General features: G+C 39.4%; 1 long non-coding RNA gene across 1 annotated transcript in view; it reads left to right on the forward strand.

Annotated features, from left to right (window-relative positions):
- The first annotated feature begins 11,867 nt into the window (after positions 1-11,867).
- LOC117080138 overlaps positions 11,868-27,837 on the forward strand; it is a 59,607-nt gene continuing 43,637 nt past the window's right edge. Inside the window, exon 1 of the long non-coding RNA XR_004435732.1 lies at positions 11,868-11,943. This is a non-coding gene — a long non-coding RNA (uncharacterized LOC117080138). The remainder of the gene's footprint in view (positions 11,944-27,837) is intronic.

Raw genomic sequence — 27,837 nt, forward strand, 5'->3', positions numbered from 1 at the left:
ATAAAATCTTCTCAATGTTCCGAGACCAAGTCTTCTATGTATACCTCTTGCTGTTGCACTGACATGTGCTATGTGGTGGTACTGTCTCTTTGACACACACACACATACACACGTGCGTGTGCGTGCATGCAATAGGCAGGTAGTGCATTGGAAAGAACCTGGGAATCCTACCTCAGAAGATCTGAGATGGTGGTTTCAGTTTTGCTGGTTGAGTAACCGGGGGAAATTATATGGCCTCCCTGAGCCTCAAGTGAGCACAGAACAAGTTGGGAACTCCTTCAACTTGTACAGTAGTTCATGGCAAACCAAGTGTCCAAGTGTCAGCCTTCGGGTCAGGGTGGTGATAAGGGAGAAGTGGTGACTGCAGTCAGCTGGAGAGCTATGGCCAAGCTGAGCGGGGCAATTGCTACTCAGCTCTAATTGATCGTGACGGAATTGTCTGATTTTTCAAGAGATGTCAGAAAATGTTAACACTGCATGAGAACCCTGACTTGTAAGTATCAACCAATTAAAACGAATACATTTTTAAAAGAACACTACTCTGTGGTCAAACACACCCAAAAAAAAAAAAAAAAAAAAAGAGAAAGAAAAAGAAAAAAACCCAAAATATACCTTTAGATTAACTTTCACCCAGGGACCACTCCTTTTCAATCCTGGAACCAGTCCAATCCCTTTACTTCTGGTTGGCAGAGGCAGCAGCAAACCTAGCATATACAGCCCATGGATTGGACCATCTTTGACAGCCCCTTTTTTTTTGGATTATAGTTTAAGTTCTAGGGTACATGTGCACATCGTGCAGGTTTGTTACATATGTATCCATGTGCCATGTTGGTGTGCTGCACCCATTAACTCGTCATTTACATTAGGTATATCTCCTAATGCTATCCCTCCTCCCTGCCCCCACTCCACAATAGGCCCCGGTGTGTGATGTTCCCCTTCCCGTGTCCAAGTGATCTCATTGTTCAATTCCCACCTATGAGTGAGAACATGTGGTGTTTTGTTTTCTGTTCTTGTGATAGTTTGCTGAGAATGATGGTTTCCAGCTGCATCCATGTCCCTACAAAGGACATGAACTCATCCTTTTTTATGGCTGCATAGTATTCCATGGTGTATATGTGCCACATTTTCTTAATCCAGTCTGTCATTGATGGACATTTGGATTGGTTACAAATCTTAGCTATTGTGAATAGTGCTGCAATAAACATACATGTGCATGTGTCTTTATAGCAACATGATTTATAATCCTTTGGGTATATACCCAGTAGTGGGATGGCTGGGTCAAATGGTATTTCTAGTTCTAGATCCTTGAGGAATTGCCACACTGTTTTCCACAAAGGTTGAACTAGTTTACAGTCCCATCAACAGTGTAAAAGTGTTCCTATTTCTCCACATCCTCTCCAGCATCTGTTGTTTCCTGACTTTTTAATGATTGCCATTCTAACTGGCGTGAGATGGTGCCTCATTGTGGTTTTGATTTGCATTTCTCTGATGGCAAGTGATGATGAGCATTTTTTCATGTGTCTGTTGGCTGCATAAATGTCTTCTTTTGAGAAATGTCTGTTCATATCCTTTGTCCACTTTTTGATGGGGTTCTTTGTTTTTTTCTTGTAAATTTGTTTGAGTTCTTGGTAGGTTCTGGATATTAGCCCTTTGTCAGATGAGTAGATTGCAAAAATTTTCTCCCATTCTGTAGGTTGCCTGTTCACTCTGATGGTAGTTTCCTTTGCTGTGCAGAAGCTCTTTAGTTTAATTAGATCCTATTTGTCAATTTTGGCTTTTGTTGCCATTGCTTTTTGTGTTTTAGGCATGAAGTCCTTGCCCATGCCTATATCCTGAATGGTATTGCCTAGGTTTTCTTCCAGGGTTTTTATGATTTTAGGTCTAACATTTAAGTCTCTAATCCATCTTGAATTAATTTTTCTGTGAGGAGTAAGGAAGGGATCCAGTTTCAGCTTTCTACTTACGGCTAGCCAGTTTTCTCAGCACAATTTATTAAATAGGGAATCCTTTCCCCATTTCTTGTTTTTGTCAGGTTGTCAAAGATCAGATGGTTGTAGATGCGTGGTATTATTTCTGAAGGCTCTGTTCTGTTCCATTGGTCTATATCTCTGTTTTGGTACCAGTACTGTGCTGTTTGGGTTACTGTAGCCTTGTAGTATAGTTTGAAGTCAGGTAGTGTGATGCCTCCAGCTTGCTTCTTTTGACTTAGGATTGTTTTGGCAATGTGGGCTCTTTTTTGGTTCCATATGAACTTTAAAGTGGTTTTCCCCAATTCCGTGAAGAAAGTCATTGGTAGCTTAATGGGGATGCCTTTGAATCTATAAATTACCTTGGGCAGTATGGCCATTTTCATGATACTGATTCTTCCTATCCATGAGCATGGAATATTCTTCCATTTGTTTGTGTCCTCTCTTATTTCACTGAGCAGTGGTTTGTAGTTCTCCTTGAAGAGGTCCTTTACATCCCTTGTAAGTTGGATTCCTAGGTATTTTATTCTCTTTGAAGCAATTGTGAATGGGAGTTCATTCATGATTTGGCTCTCTGTTTGTCTATTATTGGTGTATAAGAATGCTTGTGATTTTTGCACGTTGATTTTGTATCCTGAGACTTTGCTGAAGTTGCTTATCAGCTTAAGGATATTTTGGGTTGAGACAATGGAGTTTTCTAAATATACAATCATGTCATCTGCAAACAGGGACAATTTGATTTCTTCTTTTCCTAATTGAATACCCTTTATTTCTTTCTCCTGCCTGATTGCCTTGTCCAGAACTTCCAACACTCTGTTGAATAGGAGTGGTAAGAGAGGGCATCCCTATCTTGTGCCAGTTTTCAAAGGGAATGCTTCCAGTTTTTGCCCATTCAATAAGATATTGGCTGTGGGTTTGTCATAAATAGCTCTTATTATTTTGAGATACATTCCATCAATACCAAATTTATTGAGAGTTTTTAGCATGAAGGGTTGTTGAATTTTGTCAAAGGCCTTTTCTGCATCTATTGAGATCATCATGTGGTTTTTGTCTTTGGTTCTGTTTATATGCTGGATTACGTTTATTGATTTGCATATGTTGAACCAGCCTTGCATCCCAGGGATGAAGCCCACTTGATCATAGTGGATAAGCTTTTTGATGTGCTGCTGGATTCAGGTTGCCAGTGTTTTATTGAGGATTTTTGCCTCGATGTTCATCAGGAATATTGGTCTAAAATTCTCTTTTTTTGTCATGTCTCTGCCAGGCTTTGGTATCAGGATGATGTTGGCCTCATAAAATGAGTTAGGGAGGATTCCCTCTTTTTCAGTTGATTGGAGTAGTTTCAGAAGGAATGGTACCAGTTCCTCCTTGTACCTCTGGTAGAATTCGGCTGTGAATCTGTCTGGCCCTGGACTTTTTTTGGTTGGTAGGCTGTTAATTATTGCCTCAATTTCAGAGCCTGCTATTGGTGTATTCAGGGATTCAACTTCTTCCTGGTTTAGTCTTGGGAGAGTGTTTGTGTCCAGGAATTTATCCATTTCTTCTAGATTTTCTAGTTTATTTGCATAGAGGCGTTTATAGTATTCTCAGATGGTAGTTTCATTCTTTGCTTTGAGAGCAGCCTGGGCAACACAGGGAGACCCTATCTCTACTAAAAATACAAAAAATAGAGCAAGACCCTGTCTCAAACTATATATATATAAACTGAAAAAGAATGCAGAAAGCAAAATTTTCAGTTACTGAACATTTTATAGATAAGCATGCTAGGAAAACAAATAGAAAATAACATAAATATTCAGGTACAAAAGGGAAGATTATATTAATGCTGAAGAAAGGAAAAAATGTATGCTCCCTAGCAATCATCATAGTAATAAATAATGTTACAATTTTTATTTTTGAGCCTGTACTTCATCATAATTGATCTTTACATATTTATGTTAAAGAATGTGTTAATCTCTTTAGACTCATGGTTAAGTGAGGAACACACTTTTTATTAATTTTAATTTTGACAAGTTTCTTCACGTGGAATAAGTAATATACAAGTAATTAAGAAAAGTCTTTAACATAAGATTCAATTTGTCAAAGTCATAGTAAATTACACTCTGCCTCAGTTCCAGAAATCACAATGCTATCATGCAATTTTCATATATCTCTATAACTGAAAAAATTTAAATACAAATAAAAACTCTATGTGTCACAGACAATGACAAAATTGGTGGAAGATCTGTTTTCCCATCTTCATAATCCCATCTTCTATTGTTAAATTTTAATCAACTGTTTAAATGCAGGCATGTGTAGTGCACAGGAATTGGCCGAACAAATTGTGCCAGAGTGAGCAGAAGCAATTATGGACACACATTCAAAGGGTATGTGTGCAGCTCACTTCTCATTTGTCTGAGGCTAACTGAATAGCTAGAAGTCCTCCAAACTAACTTCCATATAGGACACAATATCTATTAAGTGATAAATATGAGGTAGTTTGAAGTATGCATATATATTAGTAAAACCCAACAGTCACTTCAGAATTTGTTTAGAACACAGACCTATACGAGATTAGTGGGGAAGGAAGATTTTGTCAATGATGTTGTTTAGAATTTCTGGCACATGGTGATTATAAAATGCAGACTGAGTTTTAGTTGGTCTGAAATGATGCAGCAAGTCATCTAAGAACATAGAGCTCATCAGCAGGAGACCTGGACTAGAACCCAGATTTCTTATTACCTGGCACCAAGTAACAAGATGGATAGCACCAACACATGGGGCAGGTCCTTAGGGATTTAGAAGCAACATAAAAATATAAATTATTCTAATATTATACCAATTATTAAATGATTGCTTTTGATGAACTAGACACTGTGCTAAGATCTTTATCTAGATTATCTCAATTCTCATAATGTTAATTCTATAATTATTATTCCCATTTTGCAGCTGGGGAAACTGAGGCTTAGAGAAGTAAATGATTTGTTCCAAATCACATAGCTCTTACTGGCCTGATTACAGAACCCATAGCTGGGGACGTATTAATAAGGTGTGTGTCATCGGAAGGGTAAAGGAGGACAAAGAACAGAACCACATTAAGTGCCTAACGTTGTGAGCTCCTGCTGTAGCCATTGCCACCTTCTCCCAGTCTCCGCCCATCTAGCAATTTGCCTTTTTACTTTTGGATTCTGGGAACATATGCTGGGTCTGAGTTCTAGTCTCTATTTGAGAAGCTGTGGGATCATAGACTTGTTATTTAACTTTCGCTGCCCGATGAATGACGCAAGAAGGTGAGACAGATGTCATCAAGGGCCCTTCTGGGAGTGAAGCATGAATCCCTTATAAGAGCGTGTTGACCATAGCAGCTCCAGTGGAGTCTAGAGTGCATGTAGGCAGCTCTCTCAAGCTGCAAAATCCTGCTTGTGTCTGGAGTTTTCACAGATAGCCAGGGAGACTTTGAAGCTGCTTTGTTTCAGGCATGTGGTGCTTGGCCACAATGCATTGATCAGCTATCTACATCCCCTACACTGATGCTTTCTTCTCACTTCTCGATTGATACTCTTCTCACTCATGGCTATAACAGTTGGGCTAGAAATCCTGCCCTTCCTTCATAGTATTACCCAGGAAAGAGGATAAAACAAGAGCCTTAGCCCCGTGTTTGCCTCCTGGGAGACGGGGAGACTAGAGTGTTAACTGTTCTCCTTCTACCTACAAACTCCTGGGAGGGGAAAGCACAGGTACTTTTATCAAGAAGCTAAGAAACTAGAACTGGAAACTTTGAAGCTGTTAAAAAATAATAATTTCAGAGATCCAGGCTACCACTGAAGCTGGAAGACTAGAGTGAACAGTTTTCTCTTGAGAATATAATTTATGGCATTTTGGGATTATGAAAGTCATGATCCAGGAAATAGGAAATGGAGGCAAAGGAAGTAAAATTGATTGATGTAATAAAGCAATAGGCCTTTTCTCTTCTTCTTAGTCATCCTAAGGAGTATTATAGGGTCACTGAATGTGGAGAATTAGGGAAAAGGAGAAGAGACACAAGAGGAGAGAACAGAGGCCACAGCAACTGTGAGAGACTAGGGCCCTCGAAGAGAAACAGGAGCAAACAATATTGAGATGAGAACGGCCAGGCAAGGTTACAAGAGTGAGGTCTGATACTCATTTGTAAATTATTTCCTCTCCTCTGCTCTGATCTCCCTCTTAAACCTGCTGCCCTCATCAACATTGTGAAGAGGTGAGATGGAGTTGAGGAGGAGCTGTGTCCACATGGAATAACTCCAGACTCAGGAAGGGTAACAAGCACAGACAATCATGACAATGCTCAGGGGTGGAGCTTGGAGAGGAGATGATGTACATAATGTAGAGAATACAGGCACCCCCCTAACAGAAGGATTCTCAGAAGAATTTGGGTGCTGGTGTTGTTTTGGCAGGAAGGGGATAACTAGAGAATCAGTCAGGATGGGGGATTTCATCATTATATTTGGACGTTAGAGAAATGTGTGGCCTCAAAGGTGGAAATTGGGAGACACTTGAGCTAAAATGTAATGCTTTTTAAGCTGGCTCAGATAAGTGTCCACCAAAAAGTAAGGCCAGGCCCTGTCTTGGATCTCAAAGAGGCAGATTGAGTTTCCCAGGGTTTTCTTCCCTCAAGGGAGCTCCAAGTGTTTTAAGAGGGGAAAACCGATGATCTGTGCACAGAAACACTCCACTTGTGGGTTGTGGAAGGTAGTTAGACAGCCAGAGGCTCAGGGCATCCTTCCAGGAGTTTACCTTAGGTCTGCAAGGCGAGGCTTATCAAAGAGACTGCCGGCATTTTAAGAGGAATTCCCATCAGAGTGGTGACAAGCACCAGCAGAATGAGGAAGAAAGGAAAAAATCCCTCTCAGAAACAACAAACAGCAAAAGGAGTTCCAAGGAGCGATAACTGAGTAGTGTTCTCCCCTGGGAAAGGTGAAATATCTGGAAAAATGACTCCTTCATTTAAGGCCCTGGGGTCTGTATTATTCTGGGGAGAGCTCCGGAAAAATTAGACAACTCACTGCTAAGGACGACATCTCTGTATGAGGCTGGAAATGCAGAGGGCAGAGTGAGCCAAATGCATAGAGCTCTTGACCTTGCTTGCATATTCTCTACCTCCCAGCCTGGCCTGGGCCAACCTTTCCCTCCTTCCAAATTGCTTATCTTTCTTCCCTTGCTAACTCCATCTGGAAGCCTCCTCTCCTCATCAGCCCTGTGCAGTGCTGATGGTTGACTTATGCACAAGATGAAATGCTGCTCTTTCTTTAGTGAGCTATGATGGGTATTTTTCACATGTGGTTATAATTGCATTGAAATCTGTCTCAGGGGAGGCTTAATGGCTAAGAGCATTGGACATAGTTTCAAATCCTGGCTCACCTCTTTTTAGCAAATGACAGGGGCAGGTTCACTTAATCTGAAAATGGAGAAAACAGTAATACCCACCTCACTTAACTGTCGTGAAGATTAAATGATACAACACATGTAAGGCACTTAGTGGCTGGCATATAATAAAAGCTCAATAACAATGATCATTCAAAAGAACTGAATAAAAACTCTCACACACTGCTGGTGGGAGTATACATGAGAACAACTGCTTTTGAAAACAATTTGGTGGTATATATTAAAGCTGAATGTATGCATAGATTATGGCCAAACAATTCCACTTCCATATACTCTAAGGCCTTTACTTTCCCAAATGCATGCATATTAGTTATCTAATAATAAATCACTCCAAAACATCATAGCCAAAACAACATTTATTATCTCAGATTCTGTGGGTCAGGAGTTCATGTGTGGCTGAGCTGGGTCTTCTGTCTCAGGGTATTTCACAAGGCTGCAATCAAAGTGTCAGCCAGGGTTGTGATCACCTCAAGGCCTGCTTGGGGAAAAATACACTTCCAAGCTTACCAATGAAGTTGTTGGCAGGATTCAGCTCTTCATGAGTTGTTGGAATGATGACCTCAGGTCCGCACAGAAGTCTGTCCTCAATTCCTTGCCACTGAGCCTCTCCATAGGGCAGTTCAAAACAAGGCAGTGGCTTCATCAGAGAAAGCAAGCAAGAAGAGTGAGAGTGAGAATGAGCAAGAGAGAGAGAGAGAGATCCCCAGCAAGACCAAGGTCATGGCCTTTAATAATCTAATCTTGGAGACTAACACTGCATCATGTTTGCTATATTCTGTTTGTTATGAGTCACTACATCCACTTCACACACAAGGGTGGGGATTACATAGGACAAGAATAGCCGAAGGCAGGATCCATTGAGAGCTGTTTTAGAAGCTCTCTACCACATGGAGTTTCACGAACAGATACTCACAAGAATATTCATAGTTGCACTATGTGCAACTTTAAAGCAGGGAAACGACCCAATGTCCATTAGCAATAGAATGGAGAAATCAATTGTAATATATTCATACAATTAAATTCTAAACAACAGTGAGAATGAACAAATTATGCCTACCTGCAGCAATATGAATAAGACTTTCAGACATAATGATGAGCAAAAGGAATCAAACAAAAAAGAATGTATATTGTACGTGCTTGTTTCATTTCAAGGGTTTTATTCTTATTCAGAAATAAGTATAACATAGATAATGAGTTTGGGAAAACTGCTAATGTTCCCAATCTAACAAAGTAAAATCTTACAAAGCAGTTGCCTTATCTGATTCCCTCCATTTTGTGTTATAACTGGAAGTTACTGGAAACCTTACTGAACTTCTTTTTCCCCTTGGATCTTATTTCTGAGAGACAGAGACACTCTTCAAAACTTCCCCTCTTTCTGGGTAAAGAAGCAGTCCTTTCCAATAAGACTTCCTTTTCAGAACTTTGGTGATACTTTATAATCATTGTCTTTCCTATTACAAAATAGTAATAGTAGACATTACCAAAATATGGATTTAGTAACTCACATTGATCTAGACCACAGTGTACCTTTAAAGAACAGAAAATCTAAATAAAAAATATGAAATATATTGAAAATTTAGTTGTGAGGCCTTTTGGGGTACAGAAAGTGATACCCCAAAATATGGTGCTTTGGCATGTTGAGTGCTTAGAATTAAAGAAAATTGAAGGAGCTTAGAAATAAACCTCAGAAAAAGGTCTTTCTCTGGCCTTCCCCTTCCTCCCTGTCTCTCTAATCCTTTTTCTTCATGAAGAAATAAGAGACTCTGTGGAATTTTCTTTTCTGACTAAGAAAGCTTCTTTCAAGAAGAATTGCAATTGTCTTAAAACACCCTTCCTAAGAATCACATGGAATAACCAGAAAATATTAACCACTAGAGAAGAGGAGATACTGGGAGTCATCTCCATACCTAGACAGACTTTCCTTCTATTCTTCTGAGGGCAACTCCAGGAGATTACCTGGGAAGCTTTAACTGGATACTAAGACTACCTTTGTTCACAGTGAAGTTCTGCCCCTTGCCTTCTCACCACCTCCCTCCAAGCTCAAAGGAACTTTGTTATTTACTCCTTGCTGTGTGAAGAAGGCTATATAAGCATCTGGACCTCACTGGATCATTGGGCAATCATTTTCCTTGATTCTCCCATGCTTATGCACATTAAATATATTTGTTATGACTTTTTCTCCTATTAATCTGCCTTTTGTCAGTTCATTTACAGCAAACCTTCAGAAGGCAAAGGTGAAGCTTTCCCTCTTTGCCCTACAGGCCCTTGAGATATCTTGAAATATATTCTTCATTACATTAAAGCAGTTCTGTGCTGTGAGATAGAACAGCAACTAGTCTCTGTCAATGTATTTAAAAATTATTAGGAGACTGTTATGTTATAGGAAATATTTTCAGTGGCAGAGATAATTTTTCCTTTTCTACAACAAGCTGAAATTGTACTAAGTCACTTAATATTTATTTGTGTATTTTTGAACTACTACCATGTAACAGGTTTTATGCACATTAGTAATCATTATTTTATTGTATCAGCTGTTGTTATGTAATAAATCACTCCAAACACAGTGGCTTAAAAGAATCATTTTATCGAACTTTTGGGTATCTGTGGTTGGTTGGGATATTTGGGATGTTTGAGGCAGCTAAAATGGCTTAAATGGCAGGTTTCTCTCTGTATAACCTATTCTCTGGAAGACTAGTTGATATTTCTTCACATGGTGGTCTCTGGGTTTCTAACAGCAAGACGACTCAAACTGTAGTATGTACACATTTTTCAATCCTCTGCTTGTATTACATTTGATAATGCCCTATTCAAGCCCAAATTGAAGTTTAGATTTAAGGAATAAAACAATAAATTCCACTTCATTATAGAAGGAGTGGCAAATTCACATTTAAGTGGGCACATGTACAGGACTGGTAAGAATTACTGTGGCTATTTCTGCAAACAGTTTACCATATTTAGCAGCCCCATTTTTCATTCAGGAAAACAGCCTCAAGGAGCAATTTGAGCAAGTTTATAAATTCAGACAGGATTTGGACATAGATGAGTGATCTTCAACTTTATATTCTTCCCATATATCACCCTGCTTCTAGGTGGAGTGAACTTCACAAACCACTTTTCAGAGATTGCCAACTCTGAGAAAAAGGAAAGATGTGACTTTATGACAACCATTTTGCCTGTTGTAGGAAGGCAGTCAATACAAATGCACTCTTTTGTGTCATTATATCAGTGCTCTGGGCAGAGTCAGTGCTCTGGGAAGTCTCCCTGTCAGCCTATTTTCCAGTACAGGGACTAGCTTAGACCTAGGCCATGAAGAATTCATGACAAGAGTTCAGAAAATGTACTGTACTTTTTGCCTTCAGGTACCACTTGATTGACTTTTCTCATATTGGGCTCTGCAGTAGCCATGTAATAAAGAAAGGGTGGGAAATTCCATGTTGGAAATCCTCTTCCTGGGGCTCATCCCTGAAGGCTGCATGACTGCTACCTAGGATGGTAAGGGTATCAGGCAGGTTTACGTGATGTCTGTGACCATGGCAGGATATACAGAGGACAGAGACCATAATAGCGTCATGGAGGGGAATATTCCTAACAAGATTTAGTTTACTAAGTTAATATTGCAGGTATTACTTGAATTGTATTCCCTGCTATATGCAACTATTAAATTATATTTTTTCTTAGGGATGATCCTCTTTATATTTTATTGATAAATATTTAGTGACAATACTTCAGCTATTTCACAGAGTTGTATTTGCTTTCTGACTAGTTGGTTCAAAATGCTATCTCTAGGTTGGGCATGGTGGCTCATGCCTATAATCCTAGCACTTTGGGAGGCCGACACAGGAGGATTGCTTGAGCCCAGGAGTAAGAGACCAGCCTGGGAAACATGTGAGACTCTTGTTTCTACAAAAAAAATATTTAAAAACTAGCCAGGTGTGGGGGCATGTGCCTGTGGTCATAGCTACTCAGGAGACTGTGGTGGGAGCATCACTTGAGCCAAGGAGGCAGAGGTTGCAGTGAGCTATGATTGCACCACTGCACTGCAACCTGAGTGACAGAATGAGACTTGTCTCAAACAAAAACAAAAACAAAACCAAAAATGCTGCCTCTAGTTTTCTGCTTATTTGTAATAATGCATATGCATATTTCTGATTTGTTTATGATTGCAGAATGAATAGATTAATCAAAGCTAAAGCACAAATGCATAGATTGGCATTGATGAGAACTGATTCTACTTATGTGACATTCTGGAAAAGACAAAATATAAGAACAGAAAACAGATCAGTAGTTATCACGGACTAGAGAAAGGTGAGGGAATTGACTACAAAGGGACACAAAGGAACTTTTCTGGGTGATGAAAACGTTCTACGTCTTGATAGTGGTGTTGGTTACCTGACCAAAACTCTTTTTTTTTTTTTTTGAGACAGAGTCTTGCTCTGTCCCCCATGCTGGAGTGCAGTGGTGTGATCTCGACTCACTGCACACTCCGCCTCCTGGGTTCATGCCATTCTCCTGCCTCAGCCTCCCGAGTAGCTTGGACTACACCTGACCAAAACTCTTAATGGTACACTTAAAATGGGTGAATTATACCATATGTACTTCAATAAGCTCAACTTAGGAAAACAATAAAAATGATGATGCCCCAACTGTCTTATTTAAATAATCTACATTTTAAAAGATTCTAATTTAGGATAAATTTTAAAAATTTTCAATGAATTTTACTGTTTAGAAATTTATCATTAAGGAAAACTATTCCAAACTTAGAAAACTTAGAGATAGTTGTGTCCTTTCAAATTTATATAAAAGCATTGTCTAACAAGCTGACTTGAGGGACATCTGATGCTTTAGAATGATGTTACTGATAACAGCAGGAGGCAAACATATTCCTAGGCAGATAGGGGCGGGTCCTATCTGACCCTCTAGCCAAAAACAGCCTGAAGCCTGAAAACCTGGCTGTGGGTTCCAGATAGAGTCCATGACCTAAGTGAGAAATATTCTTGTGTACCTGCTCTTTTCTGATTGGTTCTTACTGAAAACTTCCTTTTAATCAATCAAATGTTGCCTTTTCCAAGGGCACATACAGCCCACACCTCCCCTATTCTGAGCCTATAAAAACCCCAGACTTAGCCACATGGAGGGACTGTACAACTTTGGGTAGGGGCTACTCACTTTGGGTCCCCTCTCCACAGAGAACTGTTCTGCCACTCGATAAAACTCTTCTCTGCTTTGCTCACCCTCTGGTTGTCTGCATAACCTCATTCTTCTTGGATGTGGGACAAGAACCTGGGACCTGCTGAATGATGGGTGCAAAAAGACTGTAACATGTTCCTGGTGGGCTCACTGAGCTGTGGGTATTGGCATGCTCCCATTCTCTGGATCATGGGAGAGAAGAGCTGCAACGCTTCTGGAGCCCAGACTTCAGGACTCCCCAAGCTAGAGCTGTAACACCCTCTTTGGGTTCCATGGTTGCTGATGTCTCTGAGTTTTTCAGGCACCACTATGTTCCTCTCATCCAGATGCTGGTGCCCAAGGTGGAGGCCACTTGCAATATTCCTGGTCCAGCAGCAGCCTTGTACAGAGCCAGGGCCTGGAGTTGTCCCCCACTGCTGTAGCAGCTGGTGATCCTGGCTCACCCTTGGTGGATGTAAGATCCAGGTCAGCCGCATGAGCACAGCACTGCCTGCTGGGTTGAGTACACGGGGCAAGTCCAGGGACGAGCCCTGAGTGGAGCGAAGTTGGGGCAGGAATGCTGCTGGTCGCAGAAATCCAACTGGAAAGCGGCACCTAAAAATCCCGTCATTTCTTTTGTTAAAATTACTGTTTACCATTCATTAGGACTAGATTCTAGGAATTAACATCTAACATTACAGAGTTGAAAATAATTTTCATTTGGTAGAGATGAAATTGATTTCTGTGTGACTGTGTAGGGGAGGAAAAATGCTTCCTTCTACCCTTCTATGTTCTGTGGCTGGTCTAAGAATTAAATGGACATAAAACACATTAGTAGGAGAAAAATAATTTTAATTTATGGACATATGCATGGGAATCCCACTAAAAGTGAGACTCAAGGAAGTGGCCAGATAACTGAGACATATGTCAGCCTAAGCTATAGGAAAAAATAGGGCTTTGGAACTTCTGGGGAGTGGTGGAGGCAAATGACGGGAAGGTGAGGGGAGGAAATGTAGGGTGAACATAGTTTACCTTCTTATGTGGATAAGAGTCTCTCAGGCAATAAAAATTGTCTTGGAATTGTTCCCTTTCTGGTATAGGTACCTTTACTAATAGAAATTTTCTTTGTAAATATAAATTTTCTTTACAGAAGGGGAAGTTTATACATTATTTTAAGCAGGTGAGGGGGAAGTGAAGAGCTTTTTCGGCATTGGCTGGTTCTTAATTTACTTTAGCTTGAAATAAGCAATATGCCAAGCGGCATATTTTGCAGGTAGCATGCTTTGAACCCCTTCAGTAGAAAAGACAATCCAGAGGTTATGATTTTATAGCTCTTTACGACATTAGCCAGTTTTGCTCTGTCGGGAGGAAAACTTTCCTCTAACCCTCTTAGGTTCAGATGGTCTAGGCCTTTGGATTAACTAAGAATAGATTAATAGAAGAAACATTTTTGTGCCTACAGAAGCACCCAGTAATGAGTAACTTGTTTGGTAGCCAGAGGTAAAGGTTTGTATTCCAATTTAGCAAAAATGGAGGGGAGGTTTATGGCATCAATAGGAAGGTATGAAAGGCTCTATTTGGCTTTTTGATGCTAATAGGCAGCTAAATTCATACTTTCTGGTGCTGAGGGTCAGTATTTTCCAAAAGAGGAAACTCCCTGGGTGAGGGGGTGTGGGTAGTGTCAGTGGCAGATGTATTTTTGGGAGTACCTGCATAAGTGTAGATAGTGTTTTATTTTTATTTTTTGGTGATTGTAGATTAAGATGTTCTCAGTTTAAAATAATTTTTATACCACTTTGGTGAGCTGTTAATCTACCCAGTATCTAATTTAGCAACCTTATTTTAGCATCTTTTCTTTTACTAATGCTATATACCAGTCTTGCATATACTTCTTTAAACTCCCTTTACCATCCCAATGGTTCCCTCATTAATAAGTTTAAATATTTGAAATCTGCTCACTATGTGTTCTCATAAATATATTTTTTAACATTAAAAGATTTATACTTTGGCAATTTTCTCTACTTTTTCATTCCTAGTACACAGTACTTCTCTTACATATGCATGTATTAGCCTTTTGTTAGTTTATAAGATCATCATTATGGGAAAAGTATTCTGAGTTCTGAAGAGCCCATGAAGAAAGTTTTGAAACACACCCGATTTTAACTTGGGGACTGTCTGTACTATATTTTATTAATAGTCTGTGGTTTGGTGTTCTCTGGTACTTGAATTCCTAAGGTTTACTGCCTTGAAGTTCTTGGCACACCATAGGCAGATTAGCCACATGGTCATGTTTTGGAGTTTGGGTTGTGTTATAAGTTTGGATTCTGTTAGAAGAATAATTAAATCTTAGGCAGAAATTGGCTGACTTCCTAGATAGGCAATGTTAAGTCTCATGACGCTAGGCTACTAGGCAGGGTTTCTTGGCATGACAGTTATTACATTGAAGTACTTGACAGTTTTCATTGTAAAGAACATTCTTATTTGTAAAGTAGTTCCCTCATATTTGTGGTTTCACTTTCTGCAGTTTCAGTTACTCACAATCAACCGCAGTAGGTTATTTTTATGAACATAAGATATTTTGAAAGACAGTGACAGAGGGAGAGAGAGACTACATTCAAATAACTTTTATTACAGTAAATTGCTATAATTGTTCTATTTTAATATTAATTATTGTTAATCACTTACTGTGTCTAATTTATAAATTAAACTTTATCCTAGGTATGTATATATTGGAAAAAAATAGTATATATAGGATTTGATACTATCTCCCCACTGCAAGAACCTACTGGGGGTCTTGAAATGCATCCCTTTTGAATAAAGGAGGACTGCTGTACCTCATTAATTTCTCATATGGTAAATTTAACCTAGTGTTCTTTCATTCTCTCCTCAGTGGAATTTTGACACTTGGTTGTGATATTTTATGAAAAAGCCCTTATTGAAATAATTTTTGGTGCAGTTATGAAATTGATAGCCAATTTTATTTTTTCCTCCTTCCTTCTTTTCCTTCTCTGTGGTATTTTAAATATTTCACAAAACTAGTGTATAGAATATCAACACACTTTACAGATGACAACTTTTAGTCACAGCATCCTCAGTTTGGAAACTTGCTGAATAATATTGTTCATATGATGACAAGTTTGAAATGAAGGCACATTATTTTGAATGGCTGTGCCCTATGGCCCAGGGTTACCGAAAATGTGATCTATGGGCCAAGGCCTGCCTGCAAACTGTTTACTACCTGTCTGTAATGAGATTTCTACAGAACTTGAAAGCATTTGTAAACTTTTATAACCAATTTCTCAGAGTAAGTTTATGTCTGTTGAATAAACCTATGATGTTTTCCTAAGAGAAGGGTGTGGTTTGTCACTTGCTGTTTCTTTTCCTCCTTCTTGCTGTCTTCCACTCCTCTTTCTCTTTCTCCTGTTATTGTTACTGCCCCTGCTGCTCACCTTCTCTTTCCTGATTTTATTCTTTGTCTTCTTATTCTTCTTTTTGTCTTCCTTTTCCCCCTTGTCCTGTTCCTTCTGATTCTTCTCCCTTGTCCTCCTCCTCCTCTAGATATGAAAGTGCACTATATTCACCTAAGGTACTTAAGTAATTGTTCCTTTCAGTTACCTTGATGAGAACTTATGAATTTAAAGTATTATTTTAAATACCACCTTTATCTTACAGGCCCATTGAAAAAATGCATTTTGTAACCTACATTTTTTTTAATGGAATAAATTCCAGTTCTTCAGCTTGATTTTCAGGATCTTTCCAATGTAAGCCCAATGTAACAGTCCTCAATATAACAGTCCTAACTCCTCATAATTCCCTTAAAATTATGATGATTTCCCCTTTATTGTGCATTTATTCCATTTATCTTCCAAGAATGGATTCTCCACTGACTTCTTGTTTGATTCACCCACCTAATGAGTATTTAGCATCAATTAAATGCTGGGCAATGAGTTCCTGTCACTCAGGAGTTTAGCACCTAGAACATAGTCAAATACTTACCTCTTCTTTGGAGGCGTCTCCATGAGGTGTGTTTAGAAAAAGCACGGCCAGGTGCGGTGACTCATGCCTGTAATCCCAGCACTTTGGGAAGCTGAGGCAGGCAGATCATTTGAAGTCAGGAGTTTGAGACAAGTCTGACCAATATGGTGAACCCCCGTCTCTACTAAAAATACAAAAAATTAGCCGGGCGTGGTGGCACAGGCCTGTAGTCCCAGCTACTCAGGAGGCTGAGGCAGGAGAATTGCTTGAACCCAGGAGACAGAGGTTGCAGTGAGCTGAGATTGCGCCATTACACTCCAGCCTGGGAGACAGAATGAGACTCCGTCTCAAAAAACAAAAACAAAAACAGAAACAAAAAAAAACAAAGAGAGTCACAGGGATTGGGGACTGGGATATAAATCCCAGCTAGTCACGACCCCTAATTCCTTGGGTCTCCTTTGTGCACTCATCTGTAAAGTGGGGATGATGCTGATCTTTCCTTCATAAAGGATTTTTTTTAAAAAGATTATATTAAATAACAAGGTGAAAGAACCTGGCATAATGTAGAATTTATTCAATGCTATTTTCTTCTTGTCACCTATGAAAAAAATGTTACCTTCCATTTACTTTAATTCTGACACCAAAGGCTATCTATCCTTTTCCTGTTCTACACCATACACATTCAAAACTAGTTCCATTTCCTGGTACTATCTTCCTGTTCCAACTCCCCTTTTTATTTCTGCAATGCCCACTCTTCCTTTTCCATCTGCCCGAACTGTGTACTTCCTTCAGGATGAGATTCAAAACCCCACTCCTCCAAAATCACTCATGGGCCCCTTGACTTATTTGGAATTTTCTTATAGAACTACTTTAGCTCTTGGCTATGTTATCTCTGGTGTTGACCATTTTATTAATTTCATCTTGTCTTCCCAATGAAAATAAGTATTCTCTGATGGTAAGGAATTTGTCTTTTTTCCCTTTCTTTCTTTGCTTTCTTTTCTTTTCTTTTTTTAATAACAACCTCCTATCCAATTATATGGTATTTGTATTTTTCTGTTCCCTAGAGTGTAGAGCATAGGAAAGATAGTTAAAAATACAGCAGAACCTTGACACTGGTGAGGGATATGGGTAAGCCATGCTATAAAGTGGATGCCCACTGGCCACGGGGATTTACTGCTCACGTACTTCTCCCATCCATACCATCCTCATGATGCAAGTGCACCAAATTTGTGATTTAGCAAAATGGCAAATTCATGTCCTTGTACATCTTGTGCTTGTAAAAAGCTGAAACCTCAACTGTCAAAACCCGGAATGCCAAGAGTTTCTTATGTTTTTGATAAAACTGTGCTTATACCCAAAAGTACTTGATGAAAACTTTTTATTTAGCCCATTATTTTGGAATTGTACTGCCTCAGTACTCATCTCCAATTACTATCAGATGTGGGTTTGAAGGGTGGATCCTCAGTGAATACAGACAGGGGAATATCTTCTAGTTCTTGTCTGGAGGCTCTGGACCCACCTGCACTTTCCCAGACCTGAAAGAGCAGCAGCTACCAGATGCCAAGCACTGCCTTTAGGTGCTCAGATGAACTTCTGAGCCATATTGCCTGTCCTTAAAAGCCATGACCCAGGAAGGGTCCCTTCTCTCAGATGTCCCTTCTCTCAGTAGATTCACCCAGTAACCAGTTTTATGAAGAATAGTGTTTTTCAAAATGGGAAGAGAAAGCAGTGCTTTGACTTAGAGGACTCTCTTTTGTTTAATTTTAACTTTCAATATGTTGTTCTTAATTGTAGAAATTACTTCAAAAGGAAATTAAAGAATTGAAACCTCAAGTCCCAGAATAATATTAGGAACTAATATTAGAGCTTACTTTCAAATAATGGCTAACTCTAGTGGAATGCTTATAAGGTACCTGTGTTGGTTTTTCATTGCCCTGACACATACATGAAAGTATGTATCTTCCAGAGAGTATCTGATTCTACAGGGTGTGCACCTATGACTTTCTCTGATGACTGGACTATTTTATAGCTCTCTAAATAGAAACTAAGTTGTAGAAAACTGATAACAATGCAGGTTTTTCTTGTCCACAGTAGTGCAAATGATTCTTTTTTTTATTTTTGTTTGTTTGTTTTTTTTTTTTTGAGACGGAGTCTCAGTCTATCTGGAGTGCAGTAGCACGATCTTGGCTCACTGCAAGCTCCACCTCCTGGGTTCACGCCATTCTCCCGCCTCAGCCTCCTGAGTAGCCGGGACTACAGACACCCGCCACCATGCCAGGATATTTTTTTTTTTTGTACATTTAGTAGAGACGAGGTTTCACCGTGTTAGCCAGGATGGTCTCGATCTCCTGATCTCGTGATCTGCCCACCTTGGCCTCCCAAAGTGCTAGATTATACTGCGCCCAGCCGCAAATGATTCTTGTTCACAGAAATGCAAAGGCATATTGCATTTAGAGATAAAATTTTATTATGTTTTATAAAACGTTATAGAGATAAAACTTGAAAATGTTTACTGACCTGTGGGATATCAACCAGTTTTGTATTTATTAGCAAAATCATTTTAGCATTCCTAACTGCATGTATACATTCTCTAAATTCTACTAGTCTCCTCATTAATTAATCAACAAATTATTTGACACAGGTTCATTTTACATTTGTTTGAGAGTCTTGATTTTACTTTGTAAAAAATTATAGTTTAGCAATTTTCAAGGTTCCACTGAGAAGCCCAAGTGGGCTTTCCTGACAAAGTAAACTTCTGATGGGGTTTAGGACACATTACTCCAAAATATAGCACCTTGGCATATTAAGTATTTTAAGCTGAAGAAATTTGAGAAGCAGAAAGTTCACTCCACTTTACCCTGTCTTTCTCCCCTGAAGCAGACCGTAAAACCTAGGAAGAATTTTCTGATCTTTCCTTGAAGAAAGAGACTGGGTGCCCTCCCAATACGTGGAGGAAAGGAATGTCCTTATCTTTGAAGATAAAATGACACAGAGAAGAATCTGTACAAACAAGATGAAACTGCTTTTGCAAAATTATGACAATAAGAGAAATCTAACATAGTTGACTCCATCTTGTTTCTGACCTCCAGGATGTCCTTGGTCATTCCTGGGCATAGGCCAACTTAACTTTGGGAGATTTTTTTTTTTTTTTTTTTTGTGATGGAGTTTCACTCTTGTCACCCAGGCTGGAATGCAATGGCACGGTCTTGGCTCACAGCAACCTCTGTCTCCCGTGTTCAGGCAATTCTCCTGCCTCAGCCTCCTGGGTAGATGGGATTACAGGTGCCCGCATCCACGCCAGGCTAATTTTTTTTTTTTTTTTTTTGAGATGGAGTCATGCTCTGTCACCCAGGCTGGAGTGCAATGGTGCAATCTTGGCTCACTGCAAGCTCTGCCTCCCGGTTCATGCTATTCTCCTGCCTCAGCCTCCCAAGTAGCTAGGACTGCAGGCACCCACCACCATGCCCAGCTAATTTTTGCATTTTTAGTAAAGATGGGGTTTCACCTTGTTGACCAAGCTGGTCTTGAACTCCTGACCTCAGGTAATCTGCCTGCCTTGGCCTCCCAAAGTGCTAGGATTACAGGCACGAGCCACTGCACCCGACCTGTTTATAATATAACTTGCAAGCAAGGATGAGAATAATCCCTCACTAAAACAAATCCCCTCCTTGTTTAGGGACCAAAGACCATCTTTGTAAGACTAATGAAAGGCCACAAGAATAGGATTATAGGGTCGGGGGCTGAACTCTGATACGACGTAGACATCTTTCTATAATCCTTTACTGCCCAGGAGTCACGTGGCCAGAGGTCACAAGATCTGTGACTTCCTCAGTTGCTCCTATAGATAACATCACGGTTGTAAAACCTAAGAATTTTTTTTTGAGACATCTTCCAGACAGACCCAACATGGACTCATGACTCAACTGAACCTGTGGCCCCACTCAGATGTGGACTCAGTGCTTGAGGACTGTTTTCCACACCCCTATGATTTCATCCCCCGCCAATCAACAGCACCCATTCCCTAGCACTCTGCCCACCAAACTCCATAGCAACTCTAAACTCTGAACCTTTGGGGCTACTGATTTGAGTAAAATTATAATTCTGTTTCCTACATGGCAGGGCCAGCCTTGTGTCAATTAAACTCTTTCTTTACTGCATTGCCATGGTCTCCATGAATCAGTTTTGTCTGTGCAGCAGGCAGGAAGAACTCATCAGGAGATTACAAAGATTTGCTGTTTTCCCCATTTTATTACTATTAGATCATACATTTTGTCCAATCATATTTCTCTATGACAGTTCACTTGTCATCAAACCTAACATAAAAATATGCAGATTTTACCATTTTTTTTTCTGGTCTTCATTTTTTTAATGAAAACTTCTGTGTCATGTGAAACTTGTGTTAAATAAATTGTATATTTTTCACTTGAAAATCTGTCTTTTTAAGGGGTCTCAGCTGTGAACCTAGGAAGGGTACAGAAAAGATGGTTTTCCTACCTTATACTGTGTTGCTGGAGAAGTTTACCAATGGTTGCTTAACCTGGGCACATCTTTTCTTGGTTTCCAGAGTAAATTCCAAGTAATAGTAGAACTTTGGCTTTGCTTACTCACTCTCTGTTTATCTATTTTTATCCCTCCCTCTCTAGTAATTTTGTGTTTAGTTCTTGTTTCTGGTTTGCCCATAGTCAACAACTTATTCTCAATTGGTTGTTGTAATGATTGGGAATTTGGTTTTATAATGTAACCATTTGGTGATCTCTCTACATGATGGAGAAGATCTTTTTTGTTGGGTAAAAAACAACAGAGAATTTGGTAAGTTTTTGCTTGTTTTTCTGTATGTTTATCTATTTGTGAATTCAAATCAATTCAGAATGTTGTGCCCACCGGAAAGAAGACTAGATTTTTGATATCAAGACTAGTTAGTGTTTGTATTTCTGTGTTTATTCTTGACTCATGGCAGAATTGAAAGACTGAAGCCATAAGCTCTCTACATATCAATGTGTCTATATGTATTAGTATTTGTCATTGGGAAAGATACTGCCCTTTAATTGTAAGAGTTGGAAAAGTTTTTCAGCTTTTGGAAAGTATTAATACTAGAAAGTATTTATAACTTAGATTATAATGTCTCTTAAAGAAGCTCTCATCTTATTTTTATAGAGATAATTACGCCCTTATATAATTCTAATATTTCCCCAATTCACAGAAAATAAGAAAATTGAATTTTTAATATGTTAAATGTACTTGATTTTTTAAAAAAATTCTTTTTACAAAGACTGTTAGCTCAAAAAAATGGTAAGACTTTAAGTTTACATAATAATGTGAAGTCTTTGGCAGATATGACTGATTTAGTAATTTTTTTTAAATAGCTGAAGTTTTTATTTGATTTATCAATATTAGGTACAATATATGCATTAGTCCATTTTCACACTGCTATAAAGAAATACCTGAGACTGGGTAATTTATAAGGAAAGAGGTTTAATTGACCCACACTTCCTCATGATTGGGGAGGCCTCGGGAAACTTACAATCATGGCGGAAGGTCAAGGAGATTCAGGTACCTCTTCACAAGACAGCAGGAAAAAATGAGACAGAGCAAAAGAAGAAGGAAGTGCCAAACACTTACAAAACCATCAGATCTCCTGATAACTCACTCACTGTCATGAGAACAGCACGGAGGAAATCACCCCCATGATTCAATCACCTCCCACCAGATTCCTCCCTCAACACCTGGGGAACATAATTCAAGATAGACTGGGGTGGGGACTCAAAGCCTAACCATATCATTCTGCCCCTGGACCCTCCCAAATTTCATGTCTTTTCACATTTCAAAATTAATCATGCCTTCCTGACAGTCCCCTAAAATCTTAATTCATTCCAGCATTCACCCAAAAGTCCAAGTCTAAAGTCTCATCTGAGACAAGGCAAGTCCCTTCTATCTATGAGCCTGTAAAGTCAAAAGCAAATGATTTACTTCCAAGATACAAGTATCGGATAGCATGCTCCCAATCCAAATGGGAGAAATTAGCCCCATTTAGCCCAAACAAAGGGGCTACAGGCCGCATGCAAGTCCAAAATCCAGCAGGGTAGCCATTAAATCTTAAAACTCCAAAATGATCTCCTTTGACTCCATGTCTCATATCTAGGGCATGCTGATGCAAAGGCTGGGCTCCCAAGACCTTGGACAGTTCTGCCCCTGTGGCTTTGCAGGGAATAGCCTCTGAAGCTGCTTTCATGGGCTGGCATTGAGTGCCTGCAGCTTTTCCAGGTGCATGGTGCAAGCTGTTGGATCTACCTTTCTGGGGTCTGGAGGACAGTGGCCCTGTTCTCACAGCTCCACTAGGCAGTGCCCCATTGAGGACTCTGTGTTGGGGCTCCAACCTCACATTTTCCTCCCACATTGCCATAACAGAGGTTCTCCATGAGGGCTCCACCCCTGCAGAGAACTTCTGTCTGGACATCCAGACATTTCCATACATCCTCTGAAATCTAGGTGAAGGTTCTCAAACCTCAATTCTTGACTTCTGTGCACCTGCAGGCCCAACACCACATGGAAGCCACCAAGGCTTGGGGCTTGCACCCTCTGAAGCAACAACCTGAGCTGTACCTTGGCCCCTCCAGCCATGGCTGGAGCTGAAATGGCTGGGATGCAGGGCACCAAGTCTGGAGGCTGCACAAAGCAGCAGTGAGGGCCCTGGGCCTGGCTTATGAAACCATTTTTGCCTCCTAGGTCTTCAGGACTGTGATGGGAGGGGCTGCTGTGATAATCTCTGACATGCCCTGGAGACATTTTTCCCATTATCTTGACTGTTAACTTTCAGCTCCTTGTTACTTATGCAAATTTCTGCAGCCAGCTTGTATTTCTTCCCAGAAAATGGGTTTTTCTTTTCTACTGCATGATGAGGCTGCAAATTTTCCAAACTTTTATGCTCTGCTCCCCCTTTAAATATAAGTTCTAGTTTCAGATAATCTCTCTCAAGTTCAAAGTTCACTGATCTCTAGGGTGGGGACAAAATGCTACCAGTCTTTTTGCTAAAGCATCCCAAGAGTAACCTTTACTCCAACTCCTGATAAGTTCCTCATCTCCATCTGAGACCATCTCAGCCTGGACTTCATTGTCCATATCACTATCAGCATTTTGGTCAAAACCATTCAGCAAGTCTCTAGGAAGTTCTAAACTTTCACACATCTCCCTTTCTTCTTCTGAGCCCTCCAAACTGTTCCATCCTCTGCTTGTTACCCAGTTCCAAAGTCACTTGCAAATTTTCGGATATCTTTATAGCAGTACCACACTCTACCAGTAACAGTTTGCTGTATTAGTCCATTTTTACTCTGCTATAAAGAAATACCAGAGACTGGGTAACTTACAAAGGAAAGAAGTTTAATTGACTGACAGATCCTCATGGCTGGGGAGGCTTCAGGAAACTTACAATTATGGTGGGAGGTGAAAGGGAAGCAGGCACCTCTTTGCAAGGTGGCAGGAAAAAGAGAGAAAGAGCAAAAGAAGGAGGAACTGCCGAACACTTATAAAACCATCAGATCTCATGAGAACTCACTCACTATCATGAGAACAGCATGGAGGTAACCACCCCCATCATTCAATCACCTTCCACCAGGTCCCTCCCTCACCACATGGGGATTACACTTTGAGATGAGATTTGGATGGGAACACAAAGCCACCCAGAAAAGAAAATGGATTTTCTTTCTCATTAAGATGCCATTTTTATACCTTCTTAGTGAGGCCTTTCCTGGCTGATCTACTTAAAATTACAAGCTACCTCCCCAGCTCATGATTCCCAAATGTCTGGGCACTTCCCTACAGTTATTATTTTTTCTATAAACCTTATTTTTTAACATGCTGTATAATTTGATCACTTATTATGTCTACTGCTTATTGTCTGTCTTCTCCTTGTACACTGGAAGTTGTACAAAGGCAAGGGATTTTGTTTTGTTTCCTAATATAACCCGGGGGTCAAATAGGGATTCAATAAATATTTTTGAATAAATTAATGCAGAATTGATGTTGGATGTCAGCAGAGATGGGATGCCTATAACAAGGTGTGTAGTCAGCCTCACCAGCTCCTGAGAGATCCCTTCCTTTACTCCTCCCCAGGCTAAAGACTGGGTAACTTATAAAGGAAAGAAGTTTAATTGACTCACAGTTCCTCATGGCTGGGGAGGCCAGTATAGACGTAGTAGCAACCCCCATAAATACTCAAAGCCTAAGACTGAATTTCTGAGGGGTCCCTGAGAGGAGGATTTACTGATAAGAGTGAATGACAATGACAGGGGTTGAGTCCAGACCTCATTACCAAGAATGCTGCCCAGAGGTGCTTCAATCCCATCCCAACCTCTACACTCATCAAATAGGGAACAGAAAGGACACAGGCCTTCACACCTCTCCTAGCTGGGGAAACTGATGATCCCATGAAAATGTGAGCTCACAGGGGAAATTAGTGAGACATTTGAGGAGAACAAGCTGTGCAAAAGAAAATTCACTTACTGAAAACCTATATCTGAACACACAGCATTTACAAAAATTTGATCATGTAGTAATTCAAAAGACAAATTTAGGTAAGTCTCAACAAATGTAAAAAACTTGTATCATTCAGACCACATTCTCAAACTACAATGCAATTAAATTAGAAGTTAATTAAAAATTAATTTTAAAAACTGCCTTATTTGAAAACTTTATTAAGGGACCTTGCTACTCACTTTCTCTGTGAGACGTGGTGAGATGATAAACAGAGTTGCTTTTACTGTAAGAATAAAACAGATGTTTTTGAATCTCAAAAACACTTTTATCCTTCTTAGTAAGTTCCTAGGCTACTTATTAAAGTATAAATAAGTTCTTAGTCTACTTATTACTGTATTAATAAGTAATACTTATTAGCGTAGGATCTTGTTAGTTCCTGAAGAACAATCCTTAAGATTTTCAATAACTTTCATTCAGAACAATCTTTAAGATTTTATATTTTCTTTTCGGATTTCTTCTTTGATTTTGGAAACAAGAAATAGAAAAATGAAGACCAAAAAACAAAAACTTCAAAAAAAGTGTGCAACTTTTGTTGAAAACTAAACTATATTCTTGAGGTGGGAAAGAATGCACTTACTAACACTGGACGATAATTCAAAAAAACTTGGGATCATTTTTCATCTGCCTTCTTATATTTTAATAATTTATGTTGCCCTAAATTCCACGTAGTATGTGGAGGAAATCAAAAGGAATGTAGATAACAATTTAAGGCTTAACTCCTAAATTTCTATCTTTGGTCTTAAACTCTTCCTTGAACCCAAGCTTTTTATATCTATCTACCTACTTAAGCTTTTTATATATGGACATTTCCCCTTGGATGTCTAATAGGCATCTCAAACTCCATGAATTCAAAATTGCACTCTTGATCTCCAGCCCCCATAAACCTGCTCTTCCTTTGGTCTTTCTCATTTTACCACTACTCTTTCACTTGTTTAGGCCGAAAACGCTGGAGTCACTGTGGATCCTTCTCTTTTTATTACATTCTGCATACACTTTGGATACAAATAGTGTTGGCTTTACCTGGAAAATATTCCTCAATCTGACAATCTTAGCATTTTCACTGCTACTTCTTTGGTCAGTGCCACCATCATTTCTACCCTGGAAAATGGCACTGTCTAGTGTCCCTGAATCCACTCATGTGCTTTTATAATCTGTTTGCTACTCAGCAGTCAGATCATGTTATGAACCTGCTGAAAACTCTTCTTATCACAGGGACCCAAAAGTTTTCTATAGCTTGGTTAGCTGCTTCTCTGTTCCCATCTGTTTCTACTTTCCTTCTCCCTCACTGTCTCCAGCCACACTGGCCTTCCTGGTGTGCCTCAAACAGGTGCAAATCCTTCCTACCTACCTCAAGGTCTTGCGCTTATTGCTTCGTCTACCTGAAACCTCTAGAGACTTCAACAGTTTCCTCCCTCCCTTCAGTCATTCTGCATGAATACCCTGGACCCAGTATGTCCTTTTCCCAAATAAATTTTTATAAAATGGCACTCCAACATTCTTTATTACTTGCCCTGCTTTACTTATTTTTTCAAAACACTTTCAACTATCTTTCATTATAGATCTCTATTCATTTGAATATTGTGTGTCTTTAATAGAATGTAAGCTCCTTGAGGGCAGAAGTTTATGCAAGAAAGCAGTTGAGCATAGGTTGGTGCCAGCACAAAGTAGGTGCTTAGTAAGTATTTTCCAGTGAATTGAGAGTGAATATTAAGGGTAGAGATGGTGGGGTAGCTAGATCCTTCAAAAAGGCTGAATTGATTGTTTGTAAAGATGAGCTAATTTTAGAGATTAAGCGTTTCAAAAGAAACCACTGATAAAATTACTCACAGAAATTGCTGATTCATATATGGAAATACTTTTAAAATCTGGCAAAGTGACATGCTGCAATCATTGAACAGTCTGCAATTCAAGTGGAATGTGCTGTAATGGGACTTTTGACATCCATCCTCTATAGAGGCAGCTGTAAATACATTTAAAACCAAACTAAAAAACTCACATTGTTTATCACTGCATTACAGGCCTGGGACTTTCCAAGAATAAACAAATTGCTAACTATTTATACAGATATTCTTTTTTTCCACTGCAAATGATCTGAGATGGACTTAAGTGTTACATTTCTTAACTGATGTTTTGCAATGTGTTTCTCATTAACTCCCTCTCATGCTTTTCTCTTCTCATCTCTCCTCAAACTCTTGTCAGAACAACATGCTGCATTGTGCAACAAAAGTTTACTTTCATCTCCAAACATGTTGAAGGATACATTAGATTAAAGGAAAGAATGTTAAGACTAATGGAGAAGTCATTAAAATGGAGAGATGTTGCATTAAAAACAAAAAGAGTCCTCTTTTGGATCCCGAAGGCATTCACTAATTTCCCATTGTAATTTATTTACCAGCAAGCTTCACAATTCTGCTTCTGGTTCAATTCCAAGGGTCTGGGTGTTGGGAGCAAAGCCGAAATTATGACATTTTGAGTATAACAGGATACCTTTTAAACTGGTTGTGTTGACAAGTCACTTAGGGATTGGAATGACACCAAAGACAGGAGGCTTGGCAGATGACAGATGATCAGAAGATGCTGTTTCTACATTTTACCCAGACCTACTGGGGAGAAATGCTGACGATCTTTTGGCCTGGACTCTTCTCAGCTCCATTATGGTAGTCTAAAACACCAACCTATTGGCCAGCAGTATGCATTTCCTCTCAAATGGCACTTCATTGGGTAATTTTAGCTATAAATATTCACAAAAAGCCTTCAATATCATTGTCTGTAGAAGAAAACTAACAGGAATAAAGAAAAA

Source organism: Trachypithecus francoisi, unplaced genomic scaffold (assembly GCF_009764315.1).
Source record: "Trachypithecus francoisi isolate TF-2019V2 unplaced genomic scaffold, Tfra_2.0 Lachesis_group8, whole genome shotgun sequence".
NCBI classification, from domain to species: Eukaryota; Metazoa; Chordata; class Mammalia; order Primates; family Cercopithecidae; genus Trachypithecus; species Trachypithecus francoisi.